This window comes from Manis javanica, chromosome X (assembly GCF_040802235.1).
Source record: "Manis javanica isolate MJ-LG chromosome X, MJ_LKY, whole genome shotgun sequence".
Taxonomy (NCBI): Eukaryota; Metazoa; Chordata; class Mammalia; order Pholidota; family Manidae; genus Manis; species Manis javanica.
Window position 1 is genome coordinate 82,893,600 of NC_133174.1, and position 24,372 is coordinate 82,917,971.

The 24,372-nt window shown below is 34.1% G+C and overlaps 1 protein-coding gene across 3 annotated transcripts in view; it reads left to right on the forward strand.

The window, feature by feature from the left end:
* PCDH11X (protocadherin 11 X-linked) overlaps positions 1-24,372 on the forward strand; it is a 797,150-nt gene that overhangs the window by 571,099 nt on the left and 201,679 nt on the right. The window lies entirely within an intron of this gene.

Below are 24,372 nucleotides of genomic sequence, written 5' to 3' on the forward strand. Positions count from 1 at the left end.
TCCAATGTAGAGGAGTTGGTCTGAGGTTTTCAATAATATACTGAAACCACATGCTTTATGCCATGTTACTGTTTAGAAATACATTCAGATTTGACCTCCAGACTGGAGGCATGAAGGCTGTATTTTCCAAAATCCAAAGATGCTGAACTCTTAGAAAGGGTAGTGAACTTGGTATTAAATGGAGAACTTCATTAAATTTGTTATCTTGAACATGTAATGAACATCCCTGCTTCCTCATAATTTTGGAAAGTGCAAAATTTGATAAGGTTATACATATTTCAGAAAATTCTTGAGTTCCAAGAATTATAGTTTGCTCTAGATATGTTTTATACACATAAAAGTGTGTAGGTACAAAAAGCATTCTATATATGAAATAGTGAAGAGTCATAAGTATAAACAAATATGAAGAAAGGGACCAAGTAACCAGCATAAACATATAAAATAAATTTGTATAAAGCAGAAATCTTGAAAAGCTATTTTGAGCATTATGGATACATAATTTTAATGAAGTATCTAATTTCGAGAATAAAATGACTTTCCCATCATTGTGCTTTAATCCTGTATTTTTGAAGCTCCAAAAAATAAGGGAAATGTATTGGTTAAACGTCAAGATGTAAACAAAGACTAAACATACAAAACCACTGATGACATAACATCAACCTTTTTCTCTCTGTAAGAGTAGACACTGGATGTTAAAGGTGTTCTCAATATAAACATTTTAGAGACATTTTAGTCACTAAATTCAGAAAATCCTAACCACCTGTTAACTCTACAATCATTTTTATACTTGGGATAATTTGTCAACATTCATTCTGAGGATGAAAGATTCTCATATAACATGTGACACTTGGCTAACTTACATTTGCTATGTACAGCACCACATAGTGACTTCTGGTGGAAATACATAGCTGTAAATACTTCCATCGCTGTAATGAACTCAGAGCCAATTGCTAAAAAGAATATGATCATAAATAATGAATATTCCTTAAACAAAACTGTCCTTGCTCTTTTTTATCTCATAAACGATTATTTTAATTGTAGGCCTGTAGCAGTGGCTCTGTTAATGGATAACAATATAAAGATGAAATGAGCATCATTTTTATGAATGAGAGAATTGATTCCTTTGCATACAACATATATTACTAAGACTTTTTCTTAGAGGATTGCATAGCAACAATTAAAGAATAAACCCAGAGTAAGCATCCACAGTGTGGCTCTAACCCTGAAGTAAACTTTCAAGCTAAATGAGACTAAGATGGGATGCTGTTGATAGTAAAAGGAGCATACTTGGTATGCTTTAGAAATTATAAATCATTTAAAATTAAATGTAGCTTTACTGACTTCAATTATATCTAGTAATAAGTAGTTGTTTAAGTAATACTCAAATTCTGAGGTCTTTATAGGACCTGATTTTATTTGTACTTAAGAGTACAAGTGTTAGCAACAGTGTATGATCTGGCATTCTTAAGAGTTATTTTTTAAGTTTATTTCTACTAGGGACTAAATATTTTTCTCCTATAGTCATATTGACGCTATTATTTTGACCATTAAATATTTTGCTCCTGGTTACTCCATAGGATGAAGCAATGGCAAATTCCAAGTTGACAAAGTTATTTATTAACTGCTTTATTTTAAAGTTGGGATGGCTGTAGGTGATGATAGTGATACAAATAATTCATTTTTGTTATTTGTTAGTTTAATAAACTTATGCAAAGGGTAGAGATCATTCAAAATCAATGTCCATTTCTGTATAAGTCTAATATTTAAAATCAAAAACAAAAACAAAATTTAACTGAGTACATTTGAATAGTTAATTGGCTTAATTAAGATATTCATGAATACTGGCAGTTTCCCACTTAGCAAGTAAAGAGATGCTCTGAGTTGTACAAATGGATGGCTTTTATAGGAAAGAGGGTGGGGCAAGAAGCTATAAAAGAAAGAAAAGGAGGGATTATTTTAAACCAGGACTTCTTCTTTCGTGGGGGAAGGGAAAGGCAGGTTTTTATCATACAAATTACCTCTCCAAGTGCTGATCAGGAGACATCAGACTGACTTTTAAACTGTCACATCTTGGGATAAATTGAGACTGTAATTGTCTTGATTTGCAGTCATGGGGGGCAAGTGATTCTATTTTGAGCATGTTTCTTTTTTAACGCTAGCAATATTAATGGGCCAATGTTTAAAGTTCACTTTTACTATGAGTAATATTAACTATTCTCTCACTGAACCTGAAACTTCCCTCCAAATCATGTTTTAAGATAATTTTTTGTTTAGGTGTTCCATTCTGCATAATAAAGGACCTTATTACAAGAGCAAGAAATACAATATTTCACTTTAAATGAAATTGTCTTATCTTAATATGACACAGTAGTGAGATATTTAACATAGTATATATGTTTGTGTGTTTTGATAAAAAGAAAAAAGTAGATGATCAAAATTTTCCATAACAATATACTCTTTTTAGGCTAATGCAGGTGATGAGGTACTTTGATTCTTTACAAAGGAACTCTCTCTCTGAAATAGTACCTAATAATGGGTTTGTGATATTGAACAGATGTCATTAATCTATGCAGTGTTAGGCAATAGCACCACAAATAAGAATGTAAACTGTTAGAGGAAATAAGTGCTGTCCCTAAGAATTAGGATGAATATGCAGCTCCCATTTCATATTTTAAAATGTTTTGCACCCTCAGTCTGCTTTCTTTTCTGCTAATGAATTGCCCAAAATAGTACATAGTTCTGAAGATTCCTTGTAAGCACACAAAAACAGATAGAAATACAACTTTTATGAATAAGATTTTCCCCCAAATTTGCTAGAGGGATTTATTAATACTACTTTAAAGTATAGTTCCCAGGTTGATAAAAAAAATCTGCTGATTAGATGAAGAAATTACGCTATCCATTCTCTTGAGCCTTTTTGCCAAGAATAAGATAAAGATAAAGAAGAAACAAGCAAACTTGATCCAATTCTCTTGTACAACACATGTTTAATAAAACATCCAGTCTCATTGCACTTGAAGGCTTTTTGAATTTTTAAATCCTACAACTGTACTCTCCTGACTTTAGCCTTTGGTGTGAGGGTCACTTCATGTCATTTGATGTACTTTTGTCTTCCTTGGCTAACAGCTTATGTTCCAGAGCTTTCTTCCCACCATAACCCCATCAAATTATGGGTACCTGCTCTTCAAAGCTAGCTAATATGGTAAAAACATAAACAGAAATCTAACCCATGAACATCATTATTAGTTGCTGCTGGGTAACTATGGATACTGTAACAAGTAATGTCTTTGCATTTTCAAAGGATCTTGTGGAGACACACAAAAGAGTGTGGACCTGGTAGAGAACAGTATGATTGTGTACTGCTGAAAATTTCATATATCAAGATATAGTATTAACTGAGAGATTTGGAGACAGTGTGATCCTCTTGGGACTACTTTAAACAAACTAAATTCCGTATGACCTGATGCTAATCTCTATTTATTTATAAGTAGCATCAGGTAAAACATAATTTATGAAAAGTTAAGAATGCTGTCCAACTTTCTTTTGTAAAACATTGCTCTAATATAATTCAGACTGAGTTCCGAGACACATGGAAATATTAGCAAAGGTCTACCACATCATATATGTGAAATTAGAAGGCGTATGTTTTTCCCTTACATAGAGAATGAATTGCTATTCTTTCACTATTGGTATGTTGAACAGAAAAGAGTAACTACTCCGAAATTTTTAACGATCTGTTGGCATATTATAATTTGACTGATCATAGATAATATTCATGTTATTTTGGAAGGAAAATGGTGAAATATAATGTCTCTAAAGAGATTCAAGGCAGTATTCAGTTTAACACTCATAAATCAGTTCATTTTCAGAGAAAATCCTCCTAAATGAAGGGAAAAAGGACTTAGTTTAATCAATGTTTTCAATTTCTTTAGCTGTAGAAGCCATGTCATCTGTATTTTTTAAAACCTCTTCACTGGATATGGTCATTTCACACATGAAGTCACTCTATCTAGAAACGTTATAGCTGGTCTAGTGTCTAAAATTTAAGGTTAAAGTAATAAGATTTCTTAAATGTAAAATGTAAAATTTCACTAACATTTAAGAAAGTATTAATGCTTTTCTTTTACTTTGCTCATTTCTGTGATACAAAACGAGAAAAGATGGAGTTCTGAGAGCATTTAGTGCTAAAGAAATTCTACAGTTAAAATAAAAAGGGTTATATTTTATCATTTATTTAAAAATGACTAATCTCTCTGATAGAGTGTATCTCAGGTTAACATATCTCTTCAACATCCATTTTTCTTTCACTTGATCAGATTTGCTTAGCACTCTAATATGGTAGTAATTAATTCACAAAAAAGGAGAATGTAATTAATCTTTCCCTGGCAAAACACTTTGAATGATCCTCTACCCATAATCTAATTAATTGGTATAAAAAGCAGTCAACAATTTGAGTGACTAGAGTACTACTCAGAGAAATGCCAAATTTTGTCTTGATCTGCTGAGATCATTGACATGAAAACACTAAGGTAGTTATTAGTTGAAAGTTTGATTAGTTGAATATCCAATTCTAAATGAAGACAATTGGTAAAATTAAAAAAATGAAACTATGAAACTTTAAAAATATAACCGAATAATGGATCATTAAAACCTAGCCCTTCATAATTAAAAATCTTAGGGGTCAAATATCTAAGGGCAAAATAAAACTATCCAAATATTTTCCAGAAAATTTGGATATACTAGTACTGTGTTAATTATTCATCTGAAAATTAAAAGAAAGAATAGTATTTAGCTCGTTAGAAAGAAGAGTAATAATGGTTTATATATTTAAAGGGGATGGTAGTCCTTACTCTTCCAGAAGATGGCACAGAAAATCATCAAAATCCACAGTTCACTCACATAACTGTTAAGTAGGTATTTTTGTTTTTGCCAAGTACCGGAGAAAATTGACCCCATAGCCCCTCTAATATATCTTTAAGCCACACATCAATTGCTGAACTACAACAAAAAGTGAAACACCATCATTTGGCATGTGAAATAAATAGGAATGTGTTCAACCTAAGAAAGAGAAGTTATGCTCCATTTAAAGTTTAATTATCCACCCAAGCCAATTCTATCTCAGCTGGCTATGCATTTGAAAAATAGTTTCCTAAACCTGTGTTCATTCTTAGCCTGTATAGTATTGTCAATCCATGAGAGGGAGAGTGAAATAAACAAATAAATAATTTGAATCAGCTCAGCAAACCTGAAGTCATATATTTTGAAAGATAATTGGTATTTCTAAGGAGTAATATCAATCATTGGTTCTATTAGCTATGTCCCACTTGGATAAAGGCACTGGACTCAGTGCCACTGGTTCCTGGAGATATGAGACAAATGCCTGCTCACTTTCATTGCCTTGCCAACAGGCAAAATATAGCTTTATCCTTCTATTAAAATAAAAAAAAATTCCTTCGCATAGAGTAACAATTTTTTAAACTAGCAATAATATCAAAATCACTTTTATTCATCCTCAAAGGAAAATCATTGCATTCATGAATACTGTCTATGACTATCACTTATTTTAGTCCCTGATGTGTTATATAAATAATAGTGTATATAAATAGATTAGAAAGAATGGTTCCACCCAAGAGTTCAGCTGTCTACCATTGCTTGGGAAAGAATAAGATAACTAGTGTGCATACTAAATGAGTTTAGGCAGATATAAACAGTGATCTAGTGGTAGATGCTCCGTAATATGTATAAATTTTATCACTTAAACTGACATGCTTTTGAAAAGTCAATTTTTCTCTATCCAAATTTATGAAAGTTTAAAAATATATCATAATAAGGAAATAGGTGAAACAAATCTTACTATACGATCCTATATGGGAAATGCAATCACGATACAGACAATTGAAAAATGACTTCTAATTTGGAGTATCTAGACTTCATGAGGCAATGAAGGATTTACACTAGAGCTAATCTAAAAAAAAGAAGTCATGGAAGTAAGTCATGGATCAAAATGAAAAGCCTGTCTCTAAAGCTGGAAACCTAAGACATTTGCAGGACGCCTTTTGGGTGACAACCTTAAAGAGGTATCCTTAGCATCTTAAATCTAATATGGATTAGATAGAGGCTTGTCACTCAAAAGCAGGCCATTCTAAGTAAAGCCATCTCTTATCTTGTCTTTTCTGTTTGAAAATGACAAGCACTAAGAGCTTGGCACTACCTGCCGATTGAAAGCTAATGCCAGAAGGTCTGGAATGTCAGTAAGCTTGAGTGACCGCCTTCAGTGAGAGAGAATAGGTGGCTTTCTCTTCACAATAAGCCTTCTTTACTTCTTAATTTTTATTAGGCTACCTACACCACATAATAAAGTTCATTTGACATTTATATTTCTATTATTTATGAGCCATGAGGCCGTTCTTTTTATGATCTTCTGCTTTCTTCTGTTTCTTTTATCTTAGTCTCAGTCCTCACTTTTTGTATCTTTTCCTATAAGACAAGACTATTTGCCATTTTCTTTTTTGTAGTTCCTTGAAATATAATCAGACATGCAAGATGCAACTTTTGGGTGACTTGGAATATTTAGCAGCATTAACGATACACCAATTTCTTGTTTTAAAAAACGTTATAAATCGTAATGAATGAGGAGCATTATAGGAATATATTTTGCCCCATGACACTTTTAAATTGTACAGTAACTTGTGACTCTCATAATTGCTAGCATCAACAGAACACTCAACATCTAGTGAGTATATCAAGGAATTCATTAGATACTGAATAACTATAGGCAATCTGTCCTACCATGATTTCTGCAATTTGTTAGTTTACGTCATTATTCAACGGTGAAGATTCCCACTAGTGAATGAAGTGGCAGTGTTTACTGAACCAATTTTCCCCCATTTTAATCAATAACCTTAGTAATTGTGTCAGCTCCACTAAAATAAAGTACATCATCTTCATCTGGCAGTTAATTTTTATCAGTCTTATATCAGAAAAAATTGTGGGTTACATAAAAAGTTCTTCTAAATAATATATATTAATTTAGTCTTTTAAAGTTTAATTTTTTCTCCTGTAATTTGTGTAGCTCTCAAACGCAATGAGAAAACAGGTGATTTTAAATATTACTTTTGGGTATCTATTTAAATCAATATTTTTTTAAGCTTTGGATGTTGACTAATAATTTTATTGTAATATTTCATTTCACAATCACTATTCATGAAAGCTTTTTTTAATTAAGGTATTACAATCTTATAAAGGTTATTCATGAAAGCTTTTTATCACAGACCATAACAGATCATCTCTTTTAGGCCATACTTTTGCATATTATAGGGTTTTAATCCAGGTACTACAATTAACTAGCTATGTGGTCTTGGATAGGCCTTTTAATCTCACTGTGTCTTCTTTTCTTTAACTTTAAAATTAAGGGATTATACCGATATCTGATGCCCCTACTAGGGTCATAATTTTGTAACTATTAAAATCGCCAGGTGTACATGTTCAGGTGTTGCCTTTTATACAGTCCTTGAATTTTAGAGCTGTAGGGAACCTGGATGTCATCTAGTCCAACTCCTTCATCTTGCAAACAAGAGAACTGAGATTTAGCCCTTTCAAGAGATAACGTCCTAAAACAAGATTTGATGTTTATTGTGTTCTAAACTACAAGAGTCACTAATGTTGCTAAGTAGCTACCTTTTTCAATTTAAATGAAGCAAACTTAAGAAGAATGGAAGAATATTCTACATTTCTACAACAATATGGACTGCTGATTTCTAAAATTACATTAGTGTTAACCAGTGAAAGTTTTATAAGTTGCAAACATGCTGAATGTTAATGATCATTATGCCAGGAAAGGTAATTAATCTTTACTATTTTTATCTAAGATAGATGAATTTCTGATTGTTCATCTTTGTGTACATGTGTGTGTATTACTTACAGAGCAAATTTGGATTACAACTGTTTCTAATCGGTAGTTCTGTTTAAATGTACCCTGCCTATTTCTTTGCAAACTGTGTTATCTCCATAATGAATAAATGCTTCTTTGATTTGAAAGAGGAACCGATTTTGCAGAGGCACATACATGTTGCCTGAGTCCTTTTAAAGAATGTAGCAAATAAGTCTGATTATTTAAAACCAAGTTAAATTATTAACATGAAATTCAGGGATTCTTTGGTTAATTCAGACCTGAGTTACAAGGATGTAGCACTCATTGGAGATACTTTTGAAATATGAATGCACTAAAGGCCTTCTCAATTGTTGAATCACCATGCTTTTATTCAACTGTTTCTGTTTGTTTGTTGTGGTTTTTTTTCCCAAGAGATAATTTTCTGTAAAAGCTAGTTTTACTAGTTTAGAACTATTGCAAACAGTGCAATACTAATGTTTTCTAATATTTCATCCCCTCCTCCTATCATTGATACTGAATTGAGTTGGACAGGACACCAGGATATATCAGAAAATGTCAGGCAAATATCGGTTTTTATTGAAGTAGAAAATTGGAGTTTCAGGATTCAACCAGAATTAAGTCCAAATATTGAAATTCCAGTTAAAAGAACCATCGTATTGAGCTATTACGTCTTCCTTTCTTAAATAGCTATCCATTATCTTTCTGCAGAACAGCTTAGCTCCTAAAATATAATATCTGAAGTCCAAATATCATGGGGAAAAATCTTAAACACACTGAACCCAATTCAATACCCATGTAACTCTTTGAAATATACCCTCATGGCTTCAAAAGATAATAACTGTAGCTAAGTAAAAAAAAAAACAAAAAAACATTTCAGCTAGAAAGATCCCATAATGCCCAAAAGACTGAAGTGAATCTGTCTGTATGTACACTATCACTCAATAGAGGGTAAAAGCTGACTGCTTTAGGGGAGATAGTGAAAGACCACTGCATAGGTGAAATTAGTCACACATTTTAAACTGAGTTTTCTGGGCTGTTTCAGCAGTACTTTTTTTGCAAAAGGAGAAAAAAATATTGTAGCAAATTCATGCTAAGACCTTAAGAGACCTTGATTTTAAAAACATTGATTTCTTTGTTTGCCCACTCCCAAATAGGTTTTTTTGTAAAATTGAAAAATTTTACCTCTCATAAGATTTAAAAAAATTACATTAAGAGATAGGAGGTACAGATATATTTTGTCTTCTCCCATTTCTGGTTTAGTCTCACATCCAAAAAAGTGAGGTATTGTAATATGTCTGATTAAATTATTAATTATTAAGAGAGACATTCAAATGGGATGGGGCCAGATTGCCTGGTTAGACTCTCAGTTCTGCCACTTACTAGCATATGACATTTGGCAAGACATTTAAGCTCCCTATGCCTCAGTTTTCCTCCTTTTAAGATGCCAGTAATAATAATCACTTCCTCATAGCATTGTATTAAGTGAATGTGTGCACATGTATCTGAGTATATACATATATTGATAGAATTTACACTAATTTTTTTTCGGATAATGCATATTCTCACACAGTACTTCACAAAGGTTTATGTACGCACACACCATCCGAGATCTTATTAAAGGGCAGACTCAGTAGTCTGGTAGAGGAACCTGAGATTCTCTATTTCTAAGAAGCCCTCAGGCAGTGTCCATGCCACTAGTCTGGGAGGCACACTGAGTAGCAAAGCTCTGCCAACCTAAAAGCAAGAAACCAGTTAAAGAGGTAAAGTGTTTGTTTGGGATCAAAGAATTTCAACTCAGAGGGGACAGATTTAGGTGGAAGTTCAAATAGTGTCTTGATTACAGGAAGTAAACTGAGGGTTTTTATTGAATAAAAAAGAAGAGTAGGTAAGTTGTTCTTTAAGAAAACTTCATTGGTACCAAGAAGCAGGGCTAGATTTGTACTTCATTGGTTGGTCAGGCAAAGTAGTCACTAGGCCAAAGTTCACTTGTGTGAGTTTTTTCAAAAAGGGTTTTTTAATTCTTGCTGACTTCTTGGAACATTGGTTGGTGTGGCCCAGTTCAAGGGTTTAGAAAGCAGGACATGCAAGGCAGTTCCTCTTAAATGGCTACTCCAGCTCCATTTTTAAGTGGTTCCACTTTTGTCATTTTCACTGTTCTAACAAAAGTGTTGAGTAGCTAACCAAAAGAGAGATGATGGAGACCCCTGCAACACTGGCCATGATGAATTAAGACATTAAAATAACTCATGATGATCTGTGATAAAGCTTCAAAAGACATGACACTATATTTTAAGATATATGAAAATTTACTGTACTGGAGTTTATATTATAGACATGTTGGAATATGCCCTGTTCTGAAGTATAGAAAAGCATTCCAGAGAGTTCTGAAGTGTTAGTGTGTACTTGTTAGATTCTTCAGCAAAAAGATTTTCTTTTTTTTATTGGGTCCTTACAACATCTTATTTTGACAATTTTTATTTGAAAAACAATGCATTCCATTTATATGTCATCATGTCATCTAGGTAAGGATAAATGGTATTTTTATTCTAGGTGTGTGACTATATACAGATTCTCTATTTCTAGGAAAGTAATCAGAAGAACAAGCAGGTAGGGCATTAGCAAAGTAGACTAGTAGCTGCACAGTCAACTAATTGAGTCAGCAAAGACCTTATATGCACATGAAGTCATTATGCTTACCATTACACACAATCTGATTAAAAATCCTTCTGGATCATTGCTAGTGTTGATATTCAGATTTGTGTGAACTACTGTCAGAATGGGGAAGGTGAATAAAAGAAGCTGAGCAAGTCACAGAAAGTAAATGCAGAGACAGAGAAGTTTCCAATTGAATGTGGGGTGCTGGACTGTTTTATTTGACTACTTTTGCATGTATCCAGAAAAATCTGCTTTTTGTGTATGCTTATTGAGTCATAAAAAAGAAATGTCCTGTTGTTAAAGTACTAATAGTTTTGAGAAAGTATATTTGCTTAACAATTCAATGTGGATGTATTCTATGATAGGAACTTTAATTGGGTAAGTGCTGATTATGTGTGAGTTTTATTTCTTTTTTTAAATCTCATTGCTTACTAATACATTAGTCTTTTTAAAAATCTCATTGCTTACGAATACATTAGTTTGAAAGCTTGAAGAATTATTGACTGATTATTTGTTTTTGCATCTTGTTTTATTATCATCATTCATTTTCCCTGCAATCTTTCCCCTTGGTCTCCTCCTCTCAGTATGCTTTAGGGGGCTCTATGCCTTGAGTCTAATGGACATGAAATGAAGGGAAGTCTGTGTTTTTAGTATCTGTGGTGCTTTCTAAATATAGATGCTTAAGGTAACTGTAGGCAGATGTATTTTCATCTCTCATGGTATATGGCTTTTTCCATTCTATTGTAGGAATCAAAGTTAACCAATTTCTCTTGAACATTAATGTGTACATGAATTAAAGCTTCACACATTTTAAAATACATTATTTTGTTCAAATTATTTTAGAATTCTCAAATTAAGTATCCAAACTTTTCCCAGGAGCAATAATGATCATAAAGTGGAAAGTAAAATATTCACGGTTAAGTTTAAAGATTGTATAGTTTTTTTGTAAGTGTGTGGATTGGTATGTTAGAAGGAGTAAGATTGGGAACGTGTTATTCCTAATCAGGTTTACCCTCACACTACATAGGCATAAGTACAAATAAATATTCTTCCCCAAGGTGAAGATTGAACATATTGAATGTGAAGTAAACTAACTTAATTCTCAGCAGGAATTAATAAAAAGAATACCTGCCATTTTGTAACTTCCCACAATTTATAGAGACATAAACCATCTTTAATATTATGTCTTTATTTTATAGACATAGCAGCCCCATTTTTTTGCTCCAACACAAGAGCATTTCATTGTAATTATATTTTTTAAATGCTCTGTACACTGGCTGTATTTATGAGACCAAGCCATTTTATTGTAATATTTTGAGGTATAATATTTTTAGTAATTCTATGGCAAAATGCCATTATTTTCTAAAAAATGTCATAGGTGAGCAGCAAAAAATGTGTTTTTAATCAATGAAATTTGTTTTAAACTATTGTATCTTGAGGTTGGTAAAGAAACTGCTATACATTTGGAATGCTGAATACTGTAGCAGACTTCAGCTTTTGCTGGTTTATCATGAGTAATTATCTGATGAAGATAGTGTTAGGCATGTATGAGAGTTTTTGAAGCAATGATTTGCAGTTTTGAGATATTACTGTAGATCAAATGATAACACCTGTTTGGTATTCTTTTTCTTCTGTCTTGAACCTATTATCTTTAAGAAAATATAGAAATGGCTTCTAAGACAAATACTTATTTTATGGAAAAGTAAGTAGTCGTTAGAAGGATACATAAATTAATCCTTAGTGTCTTCTTTAAGGAACTCCTTCCTGTTTTTGAAGGAAAGAATAATTTTGTTATCAAATGAATAAATACATATCTACTTCGTATTGTATGTTCAGTGAGAACAATATGGTTAGGAATAAGGGGATATGAAACATAGTCTACATTCTATCAATAACTCTGTAACCTTGCAGAAGTCAACTATTCTCAGTGGACCTATGTCACATATTTGTAAAATAACAGGCTTGGAATAGGTCTATAATTTTGTAGCTCAATTTTCCCATACAAAACATTATATTCTATTTAAATGGCAATTTTAAAATTCTCTACTTTTTTCTGTTACATAACCTTAATTTCTTAATGTTGAATAATAGCTATAACCCATACCTGTTACTCTTCCCAAAGAATTGAACCTGAATTTTTTTCTTGAGCTAACAATATTGTGTGCAATGTTAAAAATATAAAAACTTAAAGATGAAGGTGAAAACCTCACAATACCTCAAAAACTCACCAGCTAAATGCAAAGAATAGCTTACCCAGTTGAGGCCTCAAGGGAAATTCTGGTAGACATATAGGTATGATATGACTTTAACAAATATTAAAGAAAATAAAGGAAACTTTTAAATGATCACAAGCAGCAATAAAACATTTTAAAAAGATTATTAGAGTCTTCTACTATAGATAGCAATTCAGTGTCAGTGATTAATAAGTACCAAATCAATCATGTATAAGTTGGGAGACACAGTAAAAGTTTCCTAGAAAATTCTAATAAACCATAGGGTGCTTGAAGCAAAAGATACTACCTAAGAACAATCATTATAACTTGACGAATGTTTCTTTTCCTTCTTAACATTTTAAAGGTAACTTAAATGTTTTAAAAAATAACTATTATTTTTCATGTACTGTTTAATTTATTTACAAATAGAGGTGACACTCTGTTTGGTGCTGCTTTAAGGCTGGAAAGCTGAGTTGTTGGTGAAATGTTAACTGTTCTACATCTATTATCTGTCATAATTGCCTCATGAAACATGCCATTCTACCATGGCCCACTATCTTCTGAGAAATGCTTAAGGCTTTGTATGACTTTCTGTTTGGCTATTTTTTCCCTACAGCTTTCCTTAGATCTTCTCTTAATAACAATTGATTCTTTGACGAATACAAGATGAACAATTAACATTGTGTTTTCAACTGATTCTATTGCACTCCTATTAATCTGTGTTTATAATTTCATACATCTGCCAAAAAGTTACACAAACACATTTAAGTCATCATTTAGAGTCTTTTTTATTACTTGTAGAATATATCATTCTAGCCAAATGTTGGAAAAAAAATATATACTTTTTCTTGCTGCAAATCTGCTGAGGGCTTACTCTTTTTTATGGGTTAATGATAAGCCTTACCTCCCACCTGTGGGTTGGTGAATAGAGAGGATTATTTCACTAGATTTCATTGGTAGTCGAAAGGGAGGATGTATGTACTTAAAGACCAAATTAATTACATACTGCTTTCTTTTTTAGTATACTATGAAAAGATTTACTTCATTCATCAGCACAGGCCTAGTAATAATGTTTAATGATTGTATTTTTCCTAGAGTATATAGCACGGGTAAGAGAAAGTAATGAATACCCTTATATGAACATACTCTCTCACTGGGAGTAATTACTACTCTATATGTACAACACAAATACACACACATATCTATTTTTCAAATAATGTTGTGTATTTTTTGTTATTTCTGGAATGATCTGTAAAGTTCTAAAGAGCCCTTGGAAATACTATATTAAAGACTTATGTTACATATATATCTGGCATATCCCTGAAACCAAATTACTTATATATCTTAAAACCTATTACAATATAGTTTCTAAGAAATTCAACACATACGTATGCTCAAAGAACTCATATTTTGTTCTCAGGTCAGTAATATGATGGTATGGTGAATTGTTGATAGAGTTTGACATACAATTTCTGATGCCTTTAATGCCTATCATACAAACACAATACAACAGAGGTCACTGCCATTATCATCACATTGGCTTAATGGATTATTTGTTAACTCAGGCACATAAAGGTCTTGGGACTTTAATCCAGGTTAGGTTATTTGTCATGTTTAAACCCCAAGGCACTCTGAAGTTTTCTATAGAAATGATGGTGGCTGTCATGTGATAGTAGGTTTTTTTAAGTCTACCAAGAAATTGTATCTTGATACATATTTTTATTTGTACTATAGAATGATAGTTAGACTATCATTATTTCCTGATAACTCAGTATTCAACAACAAAGTCATTTTTTCTCTGAGCTTATGCCTTAATTCAACCACTGAGTGATATCTCATGGGACTTTTTAAAAATACTAATAAAGCCTTAAATGTTGTTATCTGTACATTTTTTCCCTCTTCTTCTGTTTATTTTATCACTCAATAGAAAATTAAGAGCAAGTTTTGCAAAGATCATTCATAAATAATGAAAGAAATGAATACCTCGGATAGGAAGCTTATTTTTTAAAGGAAAGATAAATACAGGAAAGAAAGTTATAGCAAAATTATAACTTAAGATCAAACTCTGATATTAACTTCTATTTTTTAAATGTTATGTAAGAACTAAATTTCCTTCTAAGCTTCTAGATTACCTTTTCCACTCTAAGCATTTACTGAAGGCAGAGATATAATAATGATGAATGACATTAGTAACTTATTTTATATATGTGACTGAAAAAAATAGACTCAAACTGTGGCAGTTTGAAAACTAAATGTACTAGATTTTCATAGATTCTAATTAAAGGTGAATAGTACATTTAAATCCAGGAAATTGTGTTACAGTGCCCCTGAGTTACTGATAACAGAGATCTTCCAGAAAAATGTAATACACTGAAGAAGTGATAAACCATAAATCACTAATAAAATATAACAAGTTCATTTTTATCCAATTTAAGATAAAAATGACTTACTCAGACATTTAGGCAGAGGATTACTGTCTGTCTTGAGTTAATGAAGCGTTCTCATATCTTGAGATTTCCCTGAATTTCATATGAAATCAGGATGAATTATAAATTTCCACCTAGATCTTCAACTTTAAAATCTACAAATCTCCTATTTCCCTTGCTTTGAAACACAATGAGCTGTGTGTATTTAAACACCTATCAGTTTATATGTTTGTGCAGAGATGTGTCAGATATATACATGCTATTTATTTTGTAGAACATGAATTTATAAGTCACTTTACGCCTTCCTCCCATGAGTTTAAAAATAAATCTCTTCTGGCTGCTAAATCAAGTTGTAAATACCTCATTTAGTCCGCTCCTACAGTAGCTCATAAGAAAAGAAAGGTTGCTTTTCCATATTTTACCTCTGGCCTCATCTTATGCAGTGACTGCTGATTATAAGTACTATTAGTGAAATAGAAATCAGCATGGAGCACTCAAGTTGCTTTTCAAATAAAGTTCTTGTTTCAGCATTTAGTTTCCCAAAAGGCTTTTAATCAAGGTTATGGGAAAGTCCATAAACTTTCTGCTGAATATTTAACAAGCTGGAGGTCACTGAAAACATGTCTTATCAAGGGCAAGTGAAATGAGATTGCAATCAGGAAAATAGACTCAATGATAAGCAAAGCTTTGTCTCCTAGATAAAATCTAACCAAAAAAAAAAAATCAAAGCGACTCACATTTTCACCTTTTTTTGGGTAAGATTCAATTTTCCTACTTTGAGTCATAATTTTCAAAAATGGTAAATAGGACTGAGTAATTCATTTGATTCACTAGCTTATCTTTAAGATGATGATTAGAATTAATTCTGCACAATGGAGATACTGGCAGAATTTAACTAAGAAGACTTCACTGAAGTTTTACCCTTTAATATTAAAAGCATAATTTCTTTTGATAAAAAGAAATTTAAAAATACCATATGATATCCATATACTTTCTTACTGACCTAACCTACTTTTTCTAATACCTAAATAAAAAATCCATGAAGTTATATTTCTACCCTCAGAGGAATCAAGTTATGAAAGAAGACAGAAACAGATTTTAAAATACATATTATACCAGCTTCTGAAATAAACGAATGACTGAATGAATGGACTTTCAATCTACCTTCATTTATGCTCAAATTGGCTGTATAGAGAAGTTGTCTTTAGCTGGATCACAAAGAAATGTAGAAAGACATTTTCTATTATGTCCACTCTCTTTGTTAATTAACAAAAATCTATATAAGAGATTTAGCCTTACTATAACTTCATTTTAATCTATAGTAAAAATACACTACCATTTGTTATTTATCTTAAAGTTGTCTGTATAGGGATAGGAAACTTATTCTTTTTTAAAGTGAATGATTTTTTTTTTTAGAAAAAAAATGAATAATGTAGCTGCAAAGAATCTGCAACTTACTGCCTTCCTATTTACGTACCTTTGGATCTATTCCCTGAGCAGAGTTTAAGTAGAACTGTGTGTGGCTGGGAAATAGGATGGTCTTTGAAACCAATCACTAAGTTCTACTTCTCCATCTAGTATGGCCAAGGTAGGCAGGTATTAGGGAGTGGATTTAACTACATATAATAGCGTCAACTCTGGCCTCTGCCATTTTCTCTAAGCAAATACAAAACTGAAGAATTTTAAGGGACAGAAATGAGTGGTTGTAACACAGCATGGAAATAATATGCTGTTATTGCCCCCAACACTTCCTATGAAGACTAAAGATGTGTATGACAGGATGGTGTTTGGTTGTAACTTTGAGGCAGTTACATACTCATCCTCCATCAAGTTTCTTCCTTTGGGTAAATGTGTATAATGATAATATCTACCTTGTTGGATTGTTTTGAAGTTCAAATGACATAAGCAATGCAAAACACTTAGCACCATACCTGACAGCCCTAAACAATTCAGTAAGTGCTAATATTAATATTGGATAGTTTTCTAATCATATTCAAGCTATGAAACTTTCTTCAGAATCATGCACATACATGCAAATAGTGGATATGATTTCACAAAGTCTGTGAACCCTTTCAAGATTCAGTTGCCTTTGGCCTGAACAAGGAAGGACATAGGTTTTAGTCTTCATGGTTAGAAGAAACTTCATTGACTTTCATATTCTCAGAACAGTCCATTCTGGTAAATAAGTGGTTTCTCTGTTTCTTTTCTTAAGAAAATAATTGTAATAACTAAATGAATAAGGTTACCAATTGTTTTTTCTTCTTGTAGACAGAGTTTTAGTTGTTATCTTCTTTTTTTTTTATCTCTGCTTTACTTTTTATTACAAAAAACATTATTTTGGGGTTTAGAATAAAAAAGAAAATAAAAAGAGCCATAATATCACTTAAAATATAATACCAGTGATGGAGAGAGGAGCCAAGATGGTGGCATGAGTAGGGCAATGGAAATCTCCTCCTAAAACCATATATATTTTTGAAAATACAACAAATACAACTATTCCTAAAAGAGAGACCAGAAGATACAGTACAACAGCCAGGCTACATCTACACCTGCGAGAACCCAGCACTTCACAAAGGGGGTAAGATACTAGCCATGGCCTGGCAAGACCCGAGTGCTCCTCCCACCAGAACCCACCAGTAGGAGGAGAGGAGTCAGAGCAGGGAGAGAGTGGGAGCCCAGGACTGCTAAATACCCAGCCCTAGTTATCCTCACTGGGAGTGCAGACACACAGTGCATGGTGTGCTGAATACTAGGGAAACAGAACAGTAAAATCTGCAAGTGGGTCCCCACAGCCAGTGCCCATGGGACAAAAGAAAAGTGAGTGCTTTTTCAAAGTCGTAAAGGGACAGGAGCCACACAGCTGGATGGAAGAGTACCAGCACACACAGCCCAGCAGCTGGAAATCCCAGGGAAATTCAGACCCCTAGGAGACAGCACAGCTCTGAAGACCCTCACAGCGATAAACAGCCTCCCATCCATTCCTCCACCAGCAAGGCCCCACCATAGCAGGGGAGCAGCCTGAGAGTGGCTGTGCACACAACAACTGCCCAGAACCACCTCCGCAGCTGGGCCAGACTCAGAGGCCCTGCCAGTCTGTACAGAGAGAGGAAACTGGGACAGGGTGCCAAGAGTCACCGTTCTCTCAGGAGAGCACACCAGGTGTGCCTGCCCCTCCCCACAGGGCTCTGGGATGCCCTGAAGGCTACCCTGCCCACGGCAGCTCAGGAAATAAAACCAGGAGCTGCTCTGAGGAGGGCAAGGTGACCAGCAAGCAGGAAGGGACTTTGTTCTCCTAGCTAACACACACGTGACCTGCATAAGACTACCTCTATAGCCATGAAAAGGCAGAATAATCTAATCCAGTCCAGAATCATCCAGACAACCCCTAAGAAGGAGCCTGGGGAGATAGATTTCACCAATCTTCCTGAAAAACAATTCAAAATAAAGGTCATAACCATGCTGAAGGACCTGCAGAGAAATATACAAGAGCTAAAGGATAAAGTTAGGAGGGAGAATACAGAAATAAAACAATCTCTGGAAGGACTTAAGAGCACACTGAATGAGGTGCAATAGGCCATTAATGCAATAGAAATCAGAGAAAAGGAACACAGAGAAGCTGAGGCAGAGAAAGATAAAGGAATCTCCAGGAATGAAAGAATATTAAGAGAACTGTGTGAGCAATCCAAACAGAACAATATTTGCATTAGAGGGGTACCAGAAGAAGAAGAGAGAGAAAAAGGGATAGAAAGTGTCTTTGAAGAAATAATTGCCAAAAACTTCCCCAAACTGGGGGAGGAAACAGTCTTTCAGACCATGGAAGACCACAGAACTCCCAACACAAGGGACCCAAGGTGGACAACACCAAGACACATAATAATTAAAATGGCAAAGATCAAGGACAAGGACAGAATATTAAAGGTAGCCTGACAGAGAAAAAGGTCACCTACAGAGGAAAACCCATCAGGCTATCATCAGACTTCTCAACAGAAACCTTACAGGCCAGAAGAGAATGGCATGATATATTTAATGCAATGAAACAGAACAGGCTTGAGCCAAGAATACTATATCCAGCATGATTATCATTTAAATATGAAGGAGTCATTAAACAATTTCCAGACAAACAAAAGTTGAGGGAATTTGCCTCCCACAAATCACCTCTACAGGATATTTTAAAGGGACTGTTCTAGATGGAAGGACACATAAGGCAAAATAGATGGCACCAGAGAAGATAAAATCACACCAAAGAAAGTAGGCCAACCAAATACTAACTAAAGGCAAAAAATAAAACCAACCACTCACAAAAGCAGTCAAAGGAAACACAAAGGAGTACAGAATAAAACACCTAACATATAAAGAATGGAGGAGGAGGAATAAGAAGGGAGAGAAATAAAGAATCATCACACTGTGTTTATAATAGCTTAATAAGTGAGTTAAGATAGACGGATAGATAGTAAAGAAGCTACCCTTGAATCTTTGGCAACCATTAATCTAAAACCTGCAATGGCAATAAGTACAATAATCACCCTAAATGTAAATGGACTGAATGCATCAATCAAAAGGCACAGAGTAACAGAATGGATAAAAAAGCAAGATCCATCTATATGCTGCTTACAAGAGACACACCGCAAACCCAAAGACATACACACACTAAAAGTTAAGGGATGGAAAAAGATATTTCATGCAAACAGTAGGGAGAAAAATCAGGTGTTGCAGTACCAGTATCAGACAAAATATATTTCAAAACAAAGAAAGAAACAAGAGATAAAGAAGGACATTACATAATGACAAAGGGGTCAGTCCAACAAGAGGATATAACCATTATAAATATATATGCACCCAATGCAGGAGCACCAACATATGTGAAACAAACACTAACAGAATTAAAGGAGGAAATAGAATGCAATACATTCATTTTAAGAGACTTTAGCATACCACTCACTCCAAAGGACAGATCAACCAGGCAGAAAATAAGTAAGAACACAGAGGCACTGAAAAACACACTAGAACAGATGGACCTAGTGGACATCTACAGAACTCTACACCCAAAAGCAGCAGAATACACATTCTTCTCAAGTGCACATGGAACATTTTCCAGAACAGACCACATACTAGGCCACAAAAAGAGCCTCAGTATATTCCAAAAGATTGAAATCCTACCAACCAACTTTTCAGACCACAAAGGCATAAAACTAGAAATAAATTGGCAAAGAAAGCAAAAAGGCTCACAAATACATGGAGGCTTAACAACATGCTCCTAAATAATCAATGGATCAATGACCAAATTAAAATAGAGATCAACCAATATATGGAGACAAATGATAACAATAGTAGAGAGCCCCAACTACTGTGGGATGCAGCAAAGGCAGTTCTAAGAGGAAAGTATATAGCAATCCAGGCCTATTTAAAGAAGGAAGAACAATTCCAAATGAATACTCTAAAGTCACAATTATTGAAATTGGAAAAAGAAGAACAAATGAGGCCCAAAATCAGCAGAAGGAGGGACATACTAAAGATCAGAGAAGAAATAAATAAATTTGAGAACAGTAAAACAGTAGAAAAAAACATCAAAATCAAGAGGTTGTTCTTTGAGAAAATAAACAAAATAGATAAGCCCCTAGCCAGACTTATTAAGAGAAAAAGAGAATCTACACACACCAACAGAATCAGAAACGAGAAAGGAAAAATCACAATGGACCCCACAGAAATACAAAGAATCATTAGAGAATACTAGGAGAATCTATATGCTAACAAGCTGGAAAACCTAGAAGAAATGGACAACTTCCTAGAAAAATACAACCTTCCAAGACTGACCCAGGAGAAACAGAGAATCTAAACAGACCAATTACCAGCAATGAAATTGAAGTGGTAATCAAAAAACTACTCAAGAGCAAAAACCCTGGGTCAGATGGATTTATGTCAGAATTTTATCAGACATACAGAGAAGACACAATACCCATTTATCCTTAAAATTTTCCAAAAAACAGAAGAAGAGGGAATACTTCCAGACTCATTCTATAAAGTGAGCAACACCCTAATGCTAAAAACAGGCAAAGTCCCCACCAAAAAAAAACTTATAGAGCAATATCCCTGATGAACATAGATGGAAAAATACTCAACAAAATATTAGCAAACCAAATTCAAAAATACATCAAGAGGATCATACACCATGACCTAGTGGGATTCATCCCAGGGATGCAAGAATGGTACAACATTTGAAAATCAATCAACATTATCCACCACATAAACAAAATAAGGACAAAAACCACATAATCCTCTCCATAGATGCTGAAAAAGCATTTGACAAAATTCAACATCCATTGATGATAAAAACTCTCAACAAAATGGGTATAGAGGGCAAGTACCTCAACATAATAAAGGCCATATATGATAAACCCACAGCCAACATCACACTAAACAGCAAGAAACTGAAAGCTTTTCCTCTGAGATCAGGAAAAAGAAAGGGATGCCCACTCTCCCCACTGTCATTCAACATAGTACTGGAGGTGCTAGCCATGGCAATTAGACAAAACAAAGAAGTACATGGAATCCAGATTGGTAAAGAAGTTAAACTGTCACTATTTGCAGATGACATCATATTGTACATAAAAATCTCTAAAGACTCCACTATGAAACTACTAGAACTAATATCGGAATTCAGCAAAGTTACAGGTTACAAAAGTAATACACAGAAATCTGTGACTTTCCTATACGCTAACAATGAACTAATATAAAGAGAAATGAGGGAAACAATTCCATTCAAAATTGCATCAAAAAGAGTAAAATACTTAGGAATAAACCTAACCAATTAAGTGAAAGACCTATACTCTGAACACTATAAGACATTCTTAGGAGAAATTAAAGAGGACACTGACAAATGGAAACTTATCCCATGCTCTTGGCTAGGAATAATTAATATCGTCAAAATGGCCATCCTGCCCAAAGCAATATACAGATTCGATGCAATCCCTATCACATAACCAACAGCATTCTTCAACGAACTGGAACAAATAGTTCAAAAATTCATATGGAAACACCAAAGACCACAAATAGCCAAAGCAACCCAGAGAAAGAAGAATAAAGTGTGGGGGGATTGCGCTCCCCAACTGCAAGCTCTACTACAAAGCCACAGTAATCAAGACAATTTGGTACTGGCACAAGAACAGAGCCACAGAGCAGCCGAACAGGATAGAGATTCTAGACATTAACCCATACATATATGGTCAAGGAGCCATGGATATACAATGGGGAAATGACAGTCTCTTCAACAGTTGGTGCTGGCAAATCTGGACAGCTACATATAAGAGAATAAAACTGGATCACTGTCTAACCCCATACACAAAAGTAAACTCGAATTGTATCAAAGACCTGAATGTAAGTAATGAAACCATAAAACTCTGAGAAAAAAACATAGGCAAAAATTTCTTGGATGTAAACATGAATGACTTCTTAATAAACATATCTCCCCGTGCAAGGGAAACAAAAGCAAAAATGAACAAGTGGGACTATATCAAGCTGAAAAGCTTCTGTACAGCAAAGGACACCATCAATAGAACAAAACGGCATCCTACAGTATGGGAGAATATATTCATAAATGACAGATCCGATAAAGGGTTGACATCCAAAATATATCAAGAGCCCCCACACCTCAACAAACAAAAAGCAAACAATCCAATTAAAAAATGGGCAGAGGAGCTGAACAGACGGTTCTCCAAATAAGAGATTCAGATGGCCAACTGACACATGAAAAGATGTTCCACATCGCTAGTCATCAGAGAAATACAAATTAAAAACACAATGAGATATCACCTCACACCAGTAAGGATTGCCACCATCCAAAAGACAAACAAGTGTTGGCGAGGTTGTGGAATAAGGGGAACCCTCCTACACTGCTGGTGGGCATGTAAATTAGTTCAACCATTGTGGAAAACAATATGGAAGTCCCTCAAAGAGCTCAAAATAGAAATCCCATTTGACCCAGGAATTCCACTTCTAGGAATTTACCCTAAGAATGCAGCAGCCCAGTTTGAAAAAGACATATGCACCCCTATGTTTATAGCAGCACTATTTACAATAGCCAAAAAATGGAAGCAACCTAAGTGTCCATCAGTAGATGAGTGGATAAAGAAGATGGGTACATATACAGAATGGAATATTATTCAACCATAAGAAGAAAACAAATCCTATCATTTGCAACAACATGGGTGGAGCTAGAGGGTATTATGCTTAGTGAAATAAGCCAGGCAGGGGAAGACAAGTACCAAATGATTTCACTCATATGTGGAGTATAAGAACAAAGAAAAAAATGAAGGAACAAAACAGCAGCAGGTACACCAAACCCAAAAATGAACTAACAGTTACCAAGGGGAAAGGGAATGGGGAGGATGTGTGGGAAGGGAGGGATAAGGGTGAGTGCAGAAAGAAAGGGGGCATTACAATTAGCATGTATAATGTGGGGGGGGCATGGCGAGAGCTGTTCAACACAGAGAAGACAAGTAGTGATTCTACAGCATCTTACTACTCTGATGGACTGTGACTGTAATGCGATTTGTGGGGGGGACTTGGTGATGGGGGGAGTCTAGTAAACATAATGTTCCTCATGTAATTGTAGATTAATGATACAAAATAAAAAGTACATATATTTATATGTATAATACCAGCTATATTAAAAATTAAAGTGATGCATGTACATTGTGAAATATTTAAACACCACTGTAAGGCATTAAAGGAAAAGTCAGTGTTTCCCTTAGCATCTCTCTTCACTGCTCAAAATGACCTCTTACTACAGAGAACTTTTGTTAATAGCTTTTTCTGTTTTCTTCCTACACCAAATCCATGTACCAGCATTTATGCATATGAGAATAAATGATTTCAAAAATATTACACAAATGGGAAATGATATAAACAGATGTATGTGCTTTGTTTTTTCACTTAAAATATGTCTTGCAGAGTTTTCTACATTAAAAACAGTAGATCTAGCTTATTACTTATCAGGGCTGCATAGTATTCTAATGCATTAATGAACCACAATTGAGTTTCCCTGTTGATAGCTGTTAAGGTAATGTCCAGTTTTTGGCTGAAACAGATGATGCTGCAATGAGTATTCTTGAACATACGTTGTAATGCTCTATGACTAGTGTATCTGTCATAGAAACAATGGAATTGTTGAATGAAAGGGTGGGCTATGTTT